The 16,014-nt window shown below is 41.6% G+C and overlaps 1 protein-coding gene and 1 non-coding gene across 2 annotated transcripts in view; both read left to right on the top strand.

Moving 5' to 3' along the window:
- The window catches only part of LOC126416924 (uncharacterized), a 703,183-nt gene that overhangs the window by 598,860 nt on the left and 88,309 nt on the right, over positions 1-16,014 (top strand). The gene's annotated exons all lie outside the window — the stretch shown is intronic.
- Trnat-ugu (transfer RNA threonine (anticodon UGU)) lies at positions 4,938-5,012 on the top strand. The gene has a single exon. It is a non-coding gene; the product is annotated as a tRNA-Thr (tRNA).

Below are 16,014 nucleotides of genomic sequence, written 5' to 3'. Positions count from 1 at the left end.
TTCCGAAATCAAACAGAATCAGATCACAACTTAGTAGTGATGAAGAGTTGGCTAAGGTTTAAGAGATTAGTCAGGAAGAATCAATAAGCAAAGAAGTGGGATACGGAAATAATAAGGAATGACGAGATATACTTGAAGTTCTAAAAAAAGCAGTAGATACAGCAAAAAGGAATACCTCAGTAGGCACTACAGTTGAAGAGGAATAAAAACCTCCAAAAAGGGCAATCATAGAAGTTGGTAAGAAAATCATAGATACAAAGTAGGTAACTGTGAAGAAAGCATGTGTAACAGAAAAAATGCTTCAGTTCATCGATGAAAGAAGGAAGTGCAAAACAGTTCAGGGAAATACAGGCACACAGAAATACAAGTTGCTGAGCAATGAAATAAATAGGTAGTGCAGAAAAAGATAAGACGAAATGACTGCCTCAAAAATGTGAAGAAATCGAAAAAGAAATGACTCTCGGAAGGACTGACTCAGCATGCACAAAAGTCGAAACAAACTTCGGTAACATTAAAACAAAAGAGCGCCAACATTAAGAGTGCAAATGGAATTACACTTTTAAATCCAGTGGAGAGAACGCATAAGTGGAAAGAGTACATCGAAGGCCTCTAAGAGGGGGAAGATTTGTCTAATGTGATAGAAGAAGACACAGGAGTGATTTAGAAGAGATAGAGTATCTAGAATTAGAATCAGTATTTAAGAGAGCTTGGGGGGACTTACGGTCGAATAAGACAGAGGGGACAGATAACATTCCATCAGAATTTCTATAATCATTGGGGGGGGGGGGGGAGTGGCAACAAAAAGACTGGTGACGTAGGTGTGTAGAATGTACGAGTCTGGCGATATACCATCAGAATTTCGGAAAAATATCATCCACGCTATTCCGAAGACTGCTAGAGCTGACAAGTGCGAGAATTATCGCACAATCAGTTTATCAGCTCATGCATCGAAATTGCTGACAAAAATAATGTACAGAAGAATGGAAAAGAAAACCGAGGTTGTGTTACATGACGATCAGTTTGGCTGTAGCAAAGGTAAAGGCACCAGAGAGGGAATTCTGACGCTGCGGTTGCAAGACTTAAGAAAAATCAAGACACACTCATAGCTCTGTTGACCTGGAAATAGCGTTTGAGAACGTAAAATGATGTTCGAAATTCTGAGAAAAATAGGGAAAAGCTGTAGGAAGAGATGGATAATATACAACATACACAAAAGCCAAGAGGTAATGATAAGAGTGGACGACCACGAAAGAAGAGCTCGGATTAAAAAGGTGTAAGAAAGGGATGTAGTCTTTCGCCTCCACTGTTCAATCTGTACATCGAAGAAGCAGTGACGGAAATGAAAGAACGGTTCAGGAGTGGAAATAAAATTCATGGTGAAAGGATGTTAATGATACGATTCACTGACGACATCATGAGTGAAATGGAAGCAGAATTACATGATCTGCTGAATCGAATTAGACTTCTAATGAATACAGAATATGGTTTGAGAATGAATCGGAGCAAAACGAGAGTAATGAGAAGCAGCAGAAATGAAAACAGCGAGAAACTTAACATCAGGGTTGTTGGTTACGAAGTAGATTAAGTTACGGAGTTGTGCTGCCTAGATACAAAAATAACAAATGACGGACGGGGCAGGGAGGACATCAAAAGTAGACTAGCACAGGAAAAATGGGCATTCCTCTCCAAGAGATATCTACTGGTATCAAACATATGCCTTAAATTGAGGAAGAAATTTCTGAGAATGTGGGTTGAGAGCAGAGCATTGGATGACAGTGTAACATGGTTCAAAATGGTTCAAATGGCTCTGAGCACTATGGGACTTAACAGTTATGGTCATCAGTCCCCTAGAACTTAGAACTACTTAAACCTAACCAACCTAAGGACATCACACAACACCCAGTCATCACGAGGCAGAGAAAATCCCTGACCCCGTCGGGAATCAAACCCGGGAACCTGGGCGCGGGAAGCGAGAACGCTACCGCACGACCACGAGCTGCGGACCAGTGAAACATGGATTGTGGGAAAACCGCAACAGAAGAGAATCGAAGCGTTTGGTATGTGGTGCTACAGACGAATAATGAAAATTATAAGAGCTAATAATGTAAGAAATGAGGAGGTTCTGCACAGAACAGAAGAGGAAACAAATATGTGGAAACCACTGACATGGAGAACGGAGAGGATGACAGGACATCTGTTAAGACATCAGGGAATGGCTTCCATGGTACTAGAGGGAGTTGTAGAGGGCAAAAGCGGTAGAGGAAGACAGAGATTGTATTACATGCAGTAAATAATTTAGGGGGGAGATTGCAACTGCTGCTCTGAGATGAGGAGGTGTACGTAGGCTGTCTTTTTTTTTTTTTTTTTTGTTTATTAGTAACGCCACATAGCGCTCTGTATGAAAATCACTGGCCGTCCTGTGTGCAGTCTGTGGCTGGTTTGCATTGTTGTTTGCTATTCTATTGTTGGGATGTTGGCTGTTAACAGCGCGTAGCGTTGCGCAGTTGGAGGTGGCGCAGTGGTTAGACACTGGACTCGCATTCGGAAGGACGACGGTTCAATCCCGCGTCCGCCCATCCTGATTTAGGTTTTCCGTGATTTCCCTAAATCACTCCAGGCAAATGCCGGGATGGTTCCTCTGAAAGGGCACGGCCGACTTCCTTCCCCATCCTTCCCTAATCCGATGAGACCGATGACCACGCTGTCTGGTCTCCTTCCCCAAACCAACCAACCAACCGTTGCGCAGTTGGAGGTGAGCCGCCAGCAGTGGTGGATATGGGGAAGTGAGATGGCGGATTTTTGAGAGCGGATGATCTGGACGTGTGTCCATCAGAAACAGTACATTTGTAAGAATGGATGTCATGAACTGCTATATATATATTATGACTTTTGAACACTATTAAGGTAAATACATTGTTTGTTCTCTATCAAAATCTTTCATTTGCTAACTATGCCTATCGGTAGTTAGTGCCTTCAGTAGTTTGAATCTTTTATTTAGCTGGCAGTAGTGGAGCTCGCTGTATTGCAGTAGTTCTAGTAACGAAGATTTTTGTGAGGTAAGTGATTTGTGAAAGGTACGGGTTAATGTTAGTCAGGGCCATTCTTTTGTAGGGATTATTGAAAGTCAGATTGCGTTGCGCTAAAAAAATATTGTGTGTCAGTTTAGTGTTGATCAGAATAGGTAAAGAGCGAAATGTCTGAGTACATTCAGTTTTGCTCAGCTGTTTGAAAATCAAATAATGTAAGAGATTTATCAGCACAGTAATTCAATAATTTTTCTAAGGGGACATTTCATATGTCGGCCCTTAGCTGAGGATACCTCACTGGAATCTTCTGATTTTTTCCTTGTAGTTTCTGTAATTAGTGTAGCTATTCTTTATTGCTAGCGCGTAATCATAGAGAGAATGTCCTTTGTAGTTGTAGTTTTTCATTGTTGTACAGTAAAACAGTTGTGGCATGCATGTAGATTTGCACCAAGTATTTCGCAGCTGCGCTTGCAATTAACTAGATATTATTTTCAGTGCTATGTTAATGTACTTTCTTATTTTGCTCTTCAAATTGTGCTTTTCTGTGTTACCGTGTGAAATATTGTGACAATAATGGCGTGTGAAAAACGTAACACTATGCTCCAAAGTAAACTGAGAAATAATAGTGACGACGAGCGTAGCTTATCAGCACCACTGTGTAATGAATTAACAGACATTCAAAGTGATAATTTGGTAATTGTGCATAGGGAAATGGAGCGGGCGGCAAATAATGGCGTAGACAGTGAAACAATTAGTGAACAGGGAAGCATTATCGATCGATCGGTCGGCAACAGCTCGCCTCACGAATCTGAAATGACAGGACACAATCTCGCAAATACTGTAGGTTCAGGTTTTGGGTCCTCACTGTTTTCTCAAATAAGTCAAGACACATTTTCTGCTTGTCAAAATGTGAATGTTACCGGTGCAAATTCACTGCCGAATAGCACTGAGGAACATATTTCAGACACCAGTGCATTGTTATTACAATTAATACAACAAATGGGACAAACACAGCAAAAGCTTCAAAAGTTAGACACAATGGAACAAAATCTTCGAAAGTTAGACACAATGGAACAAAATCTTCAAAAGTTAGACACAATGGAACAAAATCTTCAAAAGTTAGACACAATGGAACAAAATCTTCAAAGGTTAGACACCACGCTTGAACAAACACGTGAAGATTTAACTACTGAGTTACATAAAATGGAATCGAAATGTCAAAAAGTCTGTAATGACGTAAAAACACAAATTTGTGAGCATTTCCAACCTATTTTTTGGCGGCATGAAAATACATTACAGAATCACGATGCAGCTGTCTTTTTGTGTTTAGCTGATACAAGTTATGTTGCAGAATTTTTCTAATAATATGTTATTTTCTTTGTAAAGATATTTAGACATTGTTTATTCTGTTCTGTTTTAATGCTCATGTGTGAAGTTGATGTTTCAAAAGTTATTCTGATCTTTTATATATTTACTTATGTCATAATTCCTGTAACACTGATGTATATGTCTGTTTCTATTCTTTTGTAAAGCCTGTATTACTACAAATGTTATCTGTACTATTATGTTCTTTAACGATGTATTTTGTACCTTTGTAATTGTATTCTTATGTTGTAAATTTATAATTGTATAGACACCAGTTCATCAAATTAAGTAACTTGTAATGGGAACAGATTCTACCGTCATATATAGTTAAAATGTGGCTTCCCGGCCATTGACCTTCTTGAGCGAACGCACACGCTATGCCCGAACTCGTACGGGACTTGGTAGATTAATCTGACACGAGTAATGAGTATGATGGGCAAACATCTATTAGGCGCACTACGAATGTAGTGGTGTGGACATGTTGGGAATGTGGATCTCACGGGGAATGTGCAAGGGATAAGTCCCTGCAGACGCACTATCCTCTGTGCCCGCGATGGCTCAGATGGATAGAGCGTCTGCCATGTAAGCAGGAGATCCCGGGTTCGAGTCCCAGTCGGGGCACACATTTTCAACATGTCCCCTATGAAGTACATCAACGCCTGTTTGCAGCTAGGGTGTCCATTTAATTATCATTTCATAACTTGTAAGCACTCATTTCACTGCACACATTTCTGTTGGTCGTAGTATATGGACAACATGTGAGAAGTAGGGACTATAGTGTTTGCACATGCGTTAATAATTCAGCAAGGGACTGGTTAACAGCATTGCTGATTCTAAGGACATATCAAAAAAAAATTTGTGAGTGCACAAGTGGTGGTTTATGGACTTGCTGTTGCTGGTTCTAAGGACAATTCCAAAAACTTTGTGAGTGCACAAGTGGTGGTTTATGGACTTGCTATATTCTCTGCAAGACTCTTCGATGGCGATTGTGCACCTTCACAGTCGCAACAGATGGCTGCTGGCCGTCTCTACAAGGACTACAGTCGGACTGCACCTTTGATGACCCACCAATACCATTATTTCTACAAGGACTGCAGTGGGTCTGCACCTCTCGTGGCTCGCCAGTACCATACTCTTTACCAGGACTACAGTGGGTCTGCTCTGTGATGACCTACCTACCAATATTCTTCAAAACTTCGACTAACTCTGCTGTGGGTTTGCTCTGTTGTGGCCCATTACCTGTCTGCATGTCAAGAGTCAGCACTGTCTTTCCGTTGGATGGACAAGACTGCATGGAAATCTACTACTTCCGTGTGCATTCTCCTTTACTGCTCAGACTTCGAGAAAAAAAAAACACTGCAATTTTACTGTGATGAATGACCAGGACTGTCTTTATGGACTGTGAGAAAATTTTAGCTATTGACCAACATTGTATCAATAAGTGTCTGCATTTGATTTCTTTGTTATTGTAATTGTGAAAAAATTTTTACAAATATGTATTGGCCAGTGCCCAAAACAATTAGTAAAATTTTTTGTGGGGAGCATGGGGGCTATGTAAGTCAGCTGTTTATGTTTTTTTATTGGTAACCCCACGTAGCGCTCTGTATGAAAATCACTGGCTGTGCTGTGTGCAGTCTGTGGCTGGTTTGCATTGTTGTTTGCTATTCTATTGTTAGGCTGTTGGCTGTTAACAGCGCGTAGCGTTGCGCAGTTGGAGGTGAGCCGCCAGCAGTGGTGGATGTGGGGAAGTGAGATGGCGGATTTTTGAGAGTGGATGATCTGGACGTGTGTCCATCAGAAACAGTACATTTGTAAGAATGGATGTCATGAACTGCTATATATATATATATATATATATATATATATTATGACTTTTGAACACTATTAAGGCAAATACATTGTTTGTTCTCTATCAAAATCTTTCATTTGCTAACTATGCCTATCAGTAGTTAGTGCCTTCAGTAGTTTGAATCTTTTATTTAGCTGGCAGTAGTGGCATTCTCTTTTACCGCTCAGACTTTGAGAAAAAAAAAAAAACACTGCAATTTTACTGTGATGAATGATCAGAACACGGGTTCACAGGTAGATGCCGTGTTTCTTGACTTCCGCAAGGCGTTCGATACAGTTCCCCACAGTCGTTTAAAGAACAAAGTAAGAGCATATGGACTATCAGACCAATTGTGTGATTGGATTGAGGAGTTCCTAGATAACAGGACGCAGCATGTTATTCTCAATGGAGAGAAGTCTTCCGAAGTAAGAGTGATTTCAGGTGTGCCGCAGGGGAGTGTCATAGGACCGTTGCTATTCACAATATACATAAATGACTTTGCGGATGACAGCGGAAGTTCACTGAGGCTTTTTGCGGATGATGCTGTGGTGTATCGAGAGGTTGTAACAATGGAAAATTGTACTGAAATGCAGGAGGATCTGCAGCGAATTGACGCATGGTGCAGGGAATGGCAATTGAATCTCAATATAGACAAGTGTAATGTGCTGCGAATACACAGAAAGATAGATCCTTTATCATTTAGCTACAAAATAGCAGGTCAGCAACTGGAAGCAGTTAATACCATAAATTATCTGGGAGTACGCATTAGGAGTGATTTAAAATGGAATGATCATATAATGTTGATCGTCGGTAAAGCAGATGCCAGACTGAGATTCATTGGAAGAATCCTAAGGAAATGCAATCCGAAAACAAAGGAAGTAGGTTACAGTACGCTTGTTCGCCCACTGCTTGAATACTGCTCAGCAGTGTGGGATCCGTACCAGATAGGGTTGATAGAAGATATAGAGAAGATCCAACGGAGAGCAGCGCGCTTCGTTACAGGATCATTTAGTAATCGCGAAAGCGTTACGGAGATGATAGATAAACTCCAGTGGAAGACTCTGCAGGAGAGACGCTCAGTAGCTCGGTACGGGCTTTTGTCAAAGTTTCGAGAACATACCTTCACCGAAGAGTCAAGCAGTATATTGCTCCCTCCTACGTATATCTCGCGAAGAGACTATGAGGATAAAATCAGAGAGATTAGAGCCCACACAGAGCCATACCGACAATCCTTCTTTCCACGAACAATACGAGACTGGAATAGAAGGGAGAACCGATAGAGGTACTCGAGGTACCCTCCGCCACACACCGTCAGGTGGTTTGCGGAGTATGGATGTAGATGTAGATGTAGATGTAGATTGCAGTAGCTCTAGTAACGAAGATTTTTGTGAGGTAAGTGATTTGTGAAACGTATAGGTTAATGTTAGTCAGGGCCATTCTTTTGTAGGGATTATTGAAAGCCAGATTGCGTTGCGCTAAAAAATATTGTGTGTCAGTTTAGTGTTGATCAGAATAGGTAAAGAGCGAAATGTCTGAGTACGTTCAGTTTTGCTCAGCTGTTTGAAAATCAAATAACGTAAGAGATTTATCAGCACAGTAATTCAATAATTTTTCTAAAGGGACGTTTCAGAGGTTAGCACAGGAGAGAAATTCGTGGCGGCTCGCGTCAAACCAGTCAGAAGACTGATGACACAAATAACAAAACGAAACAGCCAAGCGATGGCCAACATGAATAATAGAGAGGACGGGACAGACTTCCGGCATCCTGTTTGTCAGCAGTAACAGCGCCACCGGACGGCAGCCCATGCGAAGCAACATACACGGGCGCACGGGGTACCACATGGGCCGCAGTACACCTAATACCAGCACGCCTCAGGCGGCACTAGGCGGTAAGTAAACAGCACTACGTCACGCCTGCTGCTCGTTTCTGAATTGCCTGTTTCCACCAGTGGCCAGCAATTAAGAAAGCACCAATCAAGAACGTCTATTTCCATCACTGAGAAAAAAAATAATGCAATCAGAAATAAAGTACGTATAACACCCCACCTCCTCACCCTCGATACCCTATCAGATTACGATAACAGCTTCTCCCACCAGTAAAGAAGAGCTAAAACTTTCTCATTCTGCTATTAAGAATAACACCCCGAGGAAGGCGATTTGCAGCAGTGGCCGAGAATTGTGCATATTGACGATGTGGTGAAATATAACAATTTTGTTGACTGTGACAGTGGCCACGGAAGCTATGATTACAAATAAATTTATTATTTCTTTCAATGGACAAACGCCATTACCAGTTCTACTTACACAATTCCAATATCGGTCCGTGCACGATGGTGTTCAGTTTCAATGCGTTCCATTAAAGCCGCTAGCGAAAATGCGATTTTTCAGTGGATCGTATCTCGGGTTCTATTGATCACTTAAATAAGGATTCAGGTGTTTTGGATAGTCCTTGGCCTAGTGACTATTTATATACCTTTCGGAAGAATGGGCTTGCTGTCAATATCGTACAGCAGATGGTCAAAATTTAAACATCCCAAACTTCCTCCAACCCAGCCAAATTGAGCAAATCAGTTGGTTATTTTCTGTTAAGTGTGTTCTAGCGTCGACCTCAGATGGATTGTAAAATCACCATTTGTTCTTGGACAGTGCCTGAGAAAACTCCGAAAAACCATGAACTTTTGGGAAAGAAAAGTACCAACTGTACCCTTCTGTAATTTCTCTTCATGGCAGATGGAATAAATTTCTAAAATATATTCTTCAGATGATATTCTCGGGGAACTTCGAAACCTTTTATGGTCTGATTATCCCTAACAAGATCAAAAGTTTAAAAGTTACCATACTTGAGCAGAAGACCGCAAAGACCGGTTTTAGCTGTTTAGGCACTAACAAAGTGAACACATGACAAGAGTTCTTGGACGATCGCAAAGGTTCCAAGGTCATAAAACTATGTTTTCAGTCAGTATTTTCTCATCAATAAAATTTCGTGACTAATTGTCTGTGCATAATGGACACCATATGCCTACTCAAATGTGTTCATCGTGGCACTGCAGTGAAAGAAAATGGTCTAAAAAGGGTATTAAAATAATTGAAAAACTTAAAATTACTGCCAAAAATTATGTAAAACTGAAAAGACTGCAAATTTAGTAAATTATTTCCAATACAATTTCACTCTTTTAAGATGCAAGTTATAAGCCGGGCGTTTTCGATGAATTGTGATCCATGAGCAAAGCATCCAGAAAAAAATGTAAGGCCAACGATTTTGTGTTAATGTTATATTACGCGCTCTTATTCGTTGTTGTTGTATGACAAAATCTATAAATGTGTCGAAGTACGTAAATAAATTCTAAAAACCTTGATGACCTATAGATTTCGTTTTGTATAAGTAACACACGCTGCTGTAGTTGGAAGAAGACGGTAACCAACAGAAAAAGGAGAATATGTTTCTCTCTAAAAATACTGTGAGAGGAAAGTGGGGAACGAGTGCCTCAATTCTCATTCCGTCTTGCTCATTAAAAATATTGGAGTGTGAATATATTCGCTCTTATTTGAGATGACACAGGGTAGCAGAGAGACAGTGATGGTGGAAGGGAGAGAGATGGGGCTAATGAGACAGGAAGAGCGAAGAGATAATACTGGTGGGAAAGAGGAGGTGTCAATGAAAGAGGAAAACAGATGGCAGAATATTTGGTGAGGAAGGGGGTATGAGTATTGAGGCAGCTGGTTCCCCACTTTTTTGTCAGATTTTTAAAGAGGAATGTATTCACCTTTTTTGTGCTCCGACAAAATCATTTTTCCATTGATTTAATATTGATGAACCACTGTAACTAGCCGATAGAACGAACAGTAGTGCACATAACATACGACGTTGCTCAGAAACGAGACAGATAGTCAGCGCTCAAACTTTGACAGCGTTAAGCACAGTCCTCAATTTGCAGTCCAACAAGTAGCTACAGGTCCAGATAATAGCAACAGCATACAACCCAGTAGACACACTCACAACGAGTACACTGACGGATTTGGAGTGATGTTGATAATGTAGAAGAGTTACCAGGTAGACTTATAACTCTTTACGTTACATATCCCTGTCGGTTATTGATGTACATATGCAGAATGAAGCGATGAATGAAAATTTATATCAAGGGCGCAATTCGAACCTGGGCCTCCTCCTCATTTGTCTGATGCGCTAACCAATACACCAACCTGAGACAGTGGTTTTGCACAACTGCATGGTCTAGCACAGCACGCCTCCCTCCTCAATCCACATTGCCATACACTCCTCAAGTCACTTGGTATTCCTCATAAATTCAAACAGTATTGCACAGGTTCTCCAGCTGTATTGGAATAGCATGAGAGATACTAGTCGAAACCATCGCATAAGTGCTTTAATCAAATGAAACTATTTAGTCCCAGAGACCTTTTGAAGCCTGAGACTTTTATGATGTACATACGCAGACTGAAGCCACTAATAAAAGTTGCTACCAAGGCCGAGATTGGGTTATGTTGGTCAACACAGTATGTGGGGCCCAGATAAAGATGTGACCTAATGTTTGGACGTGCCAGTGACCACACTGTACATGAAGCTACCTGATTTTTTTATGCATGAGCTTAGGCTGTCCAATTTGTAGTGCAGGATTTGGGTGGACTGGAGTTTGGGCTGGTGATTGTGTTAGATAGAACTTATTTTTAAAGAACTTTCATTTACTACCAGATACTACAATATGGAATCTCAAATGAGACCAACAGAAGTACCTTCAAGAGTTAGAATCAGAACTAAAGCCTATTCTCTCCAGGAATAATTCTTACCGAAATGGGCACAGTGAAATAATAATAAAAATACTTGAACAGACCCCAGTATTCCTAAAGAATAATCTTTTTCACCTCAAGTAACATTACAAGTGGGCACCAATCAAGAAACAAATATCATTCAGAATAACAGTGTATAACTAAGGCTAACAACTGCTACAGAAAGAAATACTCTACTAGAATCAACTGAACCAATGCTAACAGACAACACAAGGCAACCCATTATACAGCAAAGGAAAGCAGCACGACAGAGATATAAATTACGGCTACATAAAATGGCTGTATCACATTTTCGGCATGAGTACAATAATCTTAATGCAATAAAATATCTATTATGCAGCGAATAGAGAGTTTCAGTTCCAAAATAAATAATTGTTTCAGCTTCTCTGTGTTTGAAACACCGCAACAGGTACCAGCCGACTTCACTAAGCTCGGCGCCTGATCTACGATAATTTAGTCTGCGAAAGTCATCAGCTCCCCACGTATGGATGTGGACCACATAAGCACAATAGTTGACTGACTGCACAATTCTGCAGTAACAAACTCTCCATCGTTCCTCTCCTCTGGCCGTGGACTGCCGTCTTCTTTCGGACACTGGGAACAGACACCGTCCATCATCCCAATAGATGATCCCCGTACAGCTACGTAACGACCGCGTGCACATTGCCAACTCTACAAACACCCTGTCCAACTCCACAGTGCTCAACGTTCCAGTCCGTCTTGCTTGCTTGTTGGCCGTAATTGGACTGCCGCCCACTGCCATGCCTTCCAGGAACAACTGCGGTCTATCTCTAGCCCGCCACGCTGTTACAAGATAGATCACCAGTCCCTGACGCCAACCCACGACTTGTCCACTGCCGTGAGATCGACCACCCATACTGACAAAAGACAATGTCCTCGCCAGCACCTTGATGCTGCCTGCATCCTGAGTCAACTCCTTGGCAACGCCGACACAAACCCAAGCGTGCTCAGTGTACGATAAAGTCTCCAGCGAGACCCGACAACTATTGAGCCACGGCCACAACGACCATCGGCGCTGGGCCAGGTCGATGTAGCTTGTCTGGCCCGCAGACTGACTTCTGGTGTGTCGTGCAGGGCCACTGCTGCTGCTCACACGCTGCCAGAGGCGCTGCCTTGCAACACAGCAGAACAGCGCCGTTACGGATTACTGGACGGGACGGAAGACGAGCGTACCGTGAAATTCAATTTCACAGCGCAAAGAACTCTTACTCATAGCCGTGTAACATGACATCCTTTCGGAGCCGAAGGCCCACTCGTGTACCCTTGATGACTGCACGACACAAAGCTTAACGCCTGGACTGGGCACGTCAACGCCTACATTGGAGTGTTAATGACTGGAAACATGTTGCCTGATCGGACGAGTCTCGTTTCAAATTGTATCGAATGGATGGACGTGTACGGGCATGGAGACAATCTCATGAATCCATGGACCCAGGATGTCAGCAGGGGACTGTTCAAACTGGTAGAGGCTCTGTAATGGTGTGCGGCGTGTGCACCTGGAGTGATATGGGACCCCTGATACATCTAGATACAGCTCTGACAGGTGAAATGTACGTAAGCATTCTGTCTGGTCACCTGCAACTGTTAGTGTCTAATTCGCATTCCGATGGAGTTGGGCAATTCCAATAAGATAATGCGACACGCCACACGTCCAGAATTGCTACAGAGCGGCTCCAGGAACACTCGTCTCACTTCCACTGCCTACCAAACTCCGCAGGTATGAACATTATTGAGCATATTTGGGATGCCTTGCAACATGCTGTTCAGAAGAGGTCTCCACCTCCTCGTACTCTTATGGATTTACGGGTAGCCCTGCAGGATTCACGGTGTCAGTACCCTTCAGCATTACGTCAGACATTAATCGAGTCCATGCCACATCGTGTTGCGGCACTTCTGAGTCGCTCGGGAATGACCTACACGATATTAGGCAGGTGTACCAGTTTTATTGGCTCTTCAGTGTGTGTGGTACGGTACTGTAGTGCTCTTAAACCATATGTTGTGTACAAGAAGAGCTGTCCTTTATTTAAAAATGTATCATGATTACTTTTCTTTTGTTTGGTTTGAAGACAGACCTGATGCTACTCAGACAGTTGTCCTCTACAGAGATCGATATCCTGCCAATAAACAGCCTTCCAGACAGATGTTTCTCGTCTTTCTGTGTCGCTTCAGGAAGAAATTTCCCAGGCTAATGTAGTAATTGCAGAACTCGCAGAGATCAGTCCTCCGAAGTTACTGTTACCTCTTCCGTTACAGTTAGTTCCCATGTCTTCACACATCAGTTTGAACAGGGGACAGGGGATTCCTAAAACATGTATACCGTACATCACGTTCTACCACGACGCCACTTCATTCTTTACAATATTACCCACCTTCTCTTCGATCGTTTCATTTGTACTCACACTAACCTCCAACTGAAAGTGATTGGCTGCATGACTTAAGTTTCCATTTGTTTACTGTCAACTCTAGCAAGTGGACGAGCCACGTTACCCCAGGTCAGAGTCAAAATCAATTTGTGTCACATTTTTAATTTTATGTATATCTATGAAGTGAGCATAGCCTACTGCGCATGTTCTCAACAACAAACATGGCTAGTCACGTGATTTTGGGACGACACTACTTGTCTACAACTTAGGGTAATAACGAAACATGAATAATAAACGTATTCGTCTTGTTTTATATACGTTTCTGCACGTTTGATTTTTAATAACAGCTATGGTTGGTGCGGTATTGTAGTTGCTAAGTATCTAAGTAAAAGTATGTGAAAGGTATGTACAGCAAATGTATAACTGTCAATGTCATATTGATATGAAGCACATTATATGTTGAAAACTATCGAGACGCCGCATTATAAAGTCTTGTGTTGTAAACATATTTTCTGCCATTTTATGGCTTTGTCTTTACAAGACAAGTGTTGGATAATTTTGCAACTGTATTTGAGTAAATTGACAGTCAGTGTACACACGTTGGTGTTACGTTCATATCAAGATAAAATTGATATATAATAATCCGTTTAATTTTCTCCAATGTACGCAGCTTCTCAAACCCTTCAAAGTATTTCTGCATGAGACATTTTTCCTATACAATGTCACTGTAGCGAAATTAATTACAACAGAGCCAACAATATGAATGAGTACAGTTGTTGTTGTTGTGGTCTTCAGTACTGAGACTGGTTTGATGCAGCTCTCAATGCTACTCTATCCTGTGCAAGCTTCTTCATCTCCCAGTACCCACTGCAACTTACATCCTTCGGAATCTGCTTAGTGTATTCATCTCTTGGTCTCCCTCTACGATTTTTATCCTCCACGCTGCCCTCCAATACTAAATTGGTGATCCCTTCATGCCTCAGAACATGTCCTGCCAACCGATCCCTTCTTCTAGTCAAGTTGTGCCACAAACTCCTCTTCTCCCTAATTCTATTCAATACCTTCTCATTGGATATGTGATCTACCCATCTAATCTTCAGCATTCTTCTGTAGCACCACATTTCGAAAGCTCCTATTCTCTTCTTGTCCAAACTATTTATCGTCCATCTTTCACTTCCATACATGGCTACACTCCATACAAATACATTCAGAAACGACTTCCTGGCACTTAAATCTATACCCGATGTTAACAAATTTCTCTTCTTCAGAAACGCTTTCCTTGCCATTGCCAGTCTACATTTTATATCCTCTCTACTTCGACAATCATCAGTTATTTTGCTTCCCAAATAGCAAAACTTTTTACTACTTTAAGTCTCTCATTTGCTAATCTAATTCCCTCAGCATCACCCGACTTATTTCGACTACATTCCATTATCCTCGTTTTGCTTTTGTTGATGTTCATCTTATATTCTCCTTTCAAGACACTGTCCATTCCGTCCAACTGCTCTTCCAAGTGCTTTGCTGTCTCTGACAGAATTACAATGTCATCGGCGAACCTCAAAGTTTTTATTTCTTCTCCATAGATTTTAATACCTACTCCGAATTTTTCTTTTATTTCCTTTACTGCTTACTCAATATAAAGATTGAATAACATGAGGGAGAGACTACAACCCTGTCTCACTCCCTTCCCAACCACTGCTTCCCTTTTGGTTTCTAAACAAATTGTAAATAGCCTTTCGCTCCCTGTATTTTACCACTGCCACCTCTATAACTTGAAAGAGAGTATTCCAGTCAACATTGTCAAAGGCTTTCTCTAAGTCTACACATTGTAGAAACGTAGGTTTGACTTTCCTTAATCTAGCTTCTCAGATAAGTCGTAGGCTCAGTATTGCCTCACGTGTTCCAATATTTCTACGGAATCCTAACTGATCTACCCCGAGGTCGGTTTCTACCAGTTTTTGCATTCGTATGTAAAGAATTCGTGTTAGTATTTTGCAGCCGTGACTTATTAAACTGATAGTTTGGTAATTTTCATTTCTGTCAACACCTGCTTTCTTTGGGATTGCAATTATTATATTCTTCTTGAAGTCTGAGGGAATTTCGCCTGTCTCATACATCTTGCCCACCAGATGGTAGAGTTTTGTCAGGACTGGCTCTCCCAAGGCTGTCAGTAGTTCTAATGGAATATTGTCTACTCCTGGGGCCTTGTTTCGACTCAGGTCTTTCAGTACTCTGTCAAACTCTTCACGCAGTATCATATCTCCCATTTCATCTTCATCTACATCCTCTTCCATTTCCATAATATTGTCCTCAAGTTCATCGCCCTTGTATAGACCCTCTATACAGGGTGAGTCACCTAACGTTACCGCTGGATATATTTCGTAAACCACATCAAATACTGACGAACCGATTCCACAGACCGAACGTGAGGAGAGGGGCTAGTGTAATTGTTTAATACAAACCATACAAAAATGTGCACTACAGCCACACTCGTAAACATGGTCGTCATCGTAAACATGTCCCTGCAGATGCTGCTCGCCGACCGTGGCCCGTGTTTGTTACAACACGCAACTGAACGTCGGAAGTTTCAAGCGCCAACTTTAGGTTA

The sequence above is a fragment of the Schistocerca serialis genome, chromosome 8 (assembly GCF_023864345.2).
Source record: "Schistocerca serialis cubense isolate TAMUIC-IGC-003099 chromosome 8, iqSchSeri2.2, whole genome shotgun sequence".
Taxonomy (NCBI): Eukaryota; Metazoa; Arthropoda; class Insecta; order Orthoptera; family Acrididae; genus Schistocerca; species Schistocerca serialis.
Note: the sequence above shows the minus strand (reverse complement) of the source record. Positions and strands in the feature narration are given on the sequence as shown.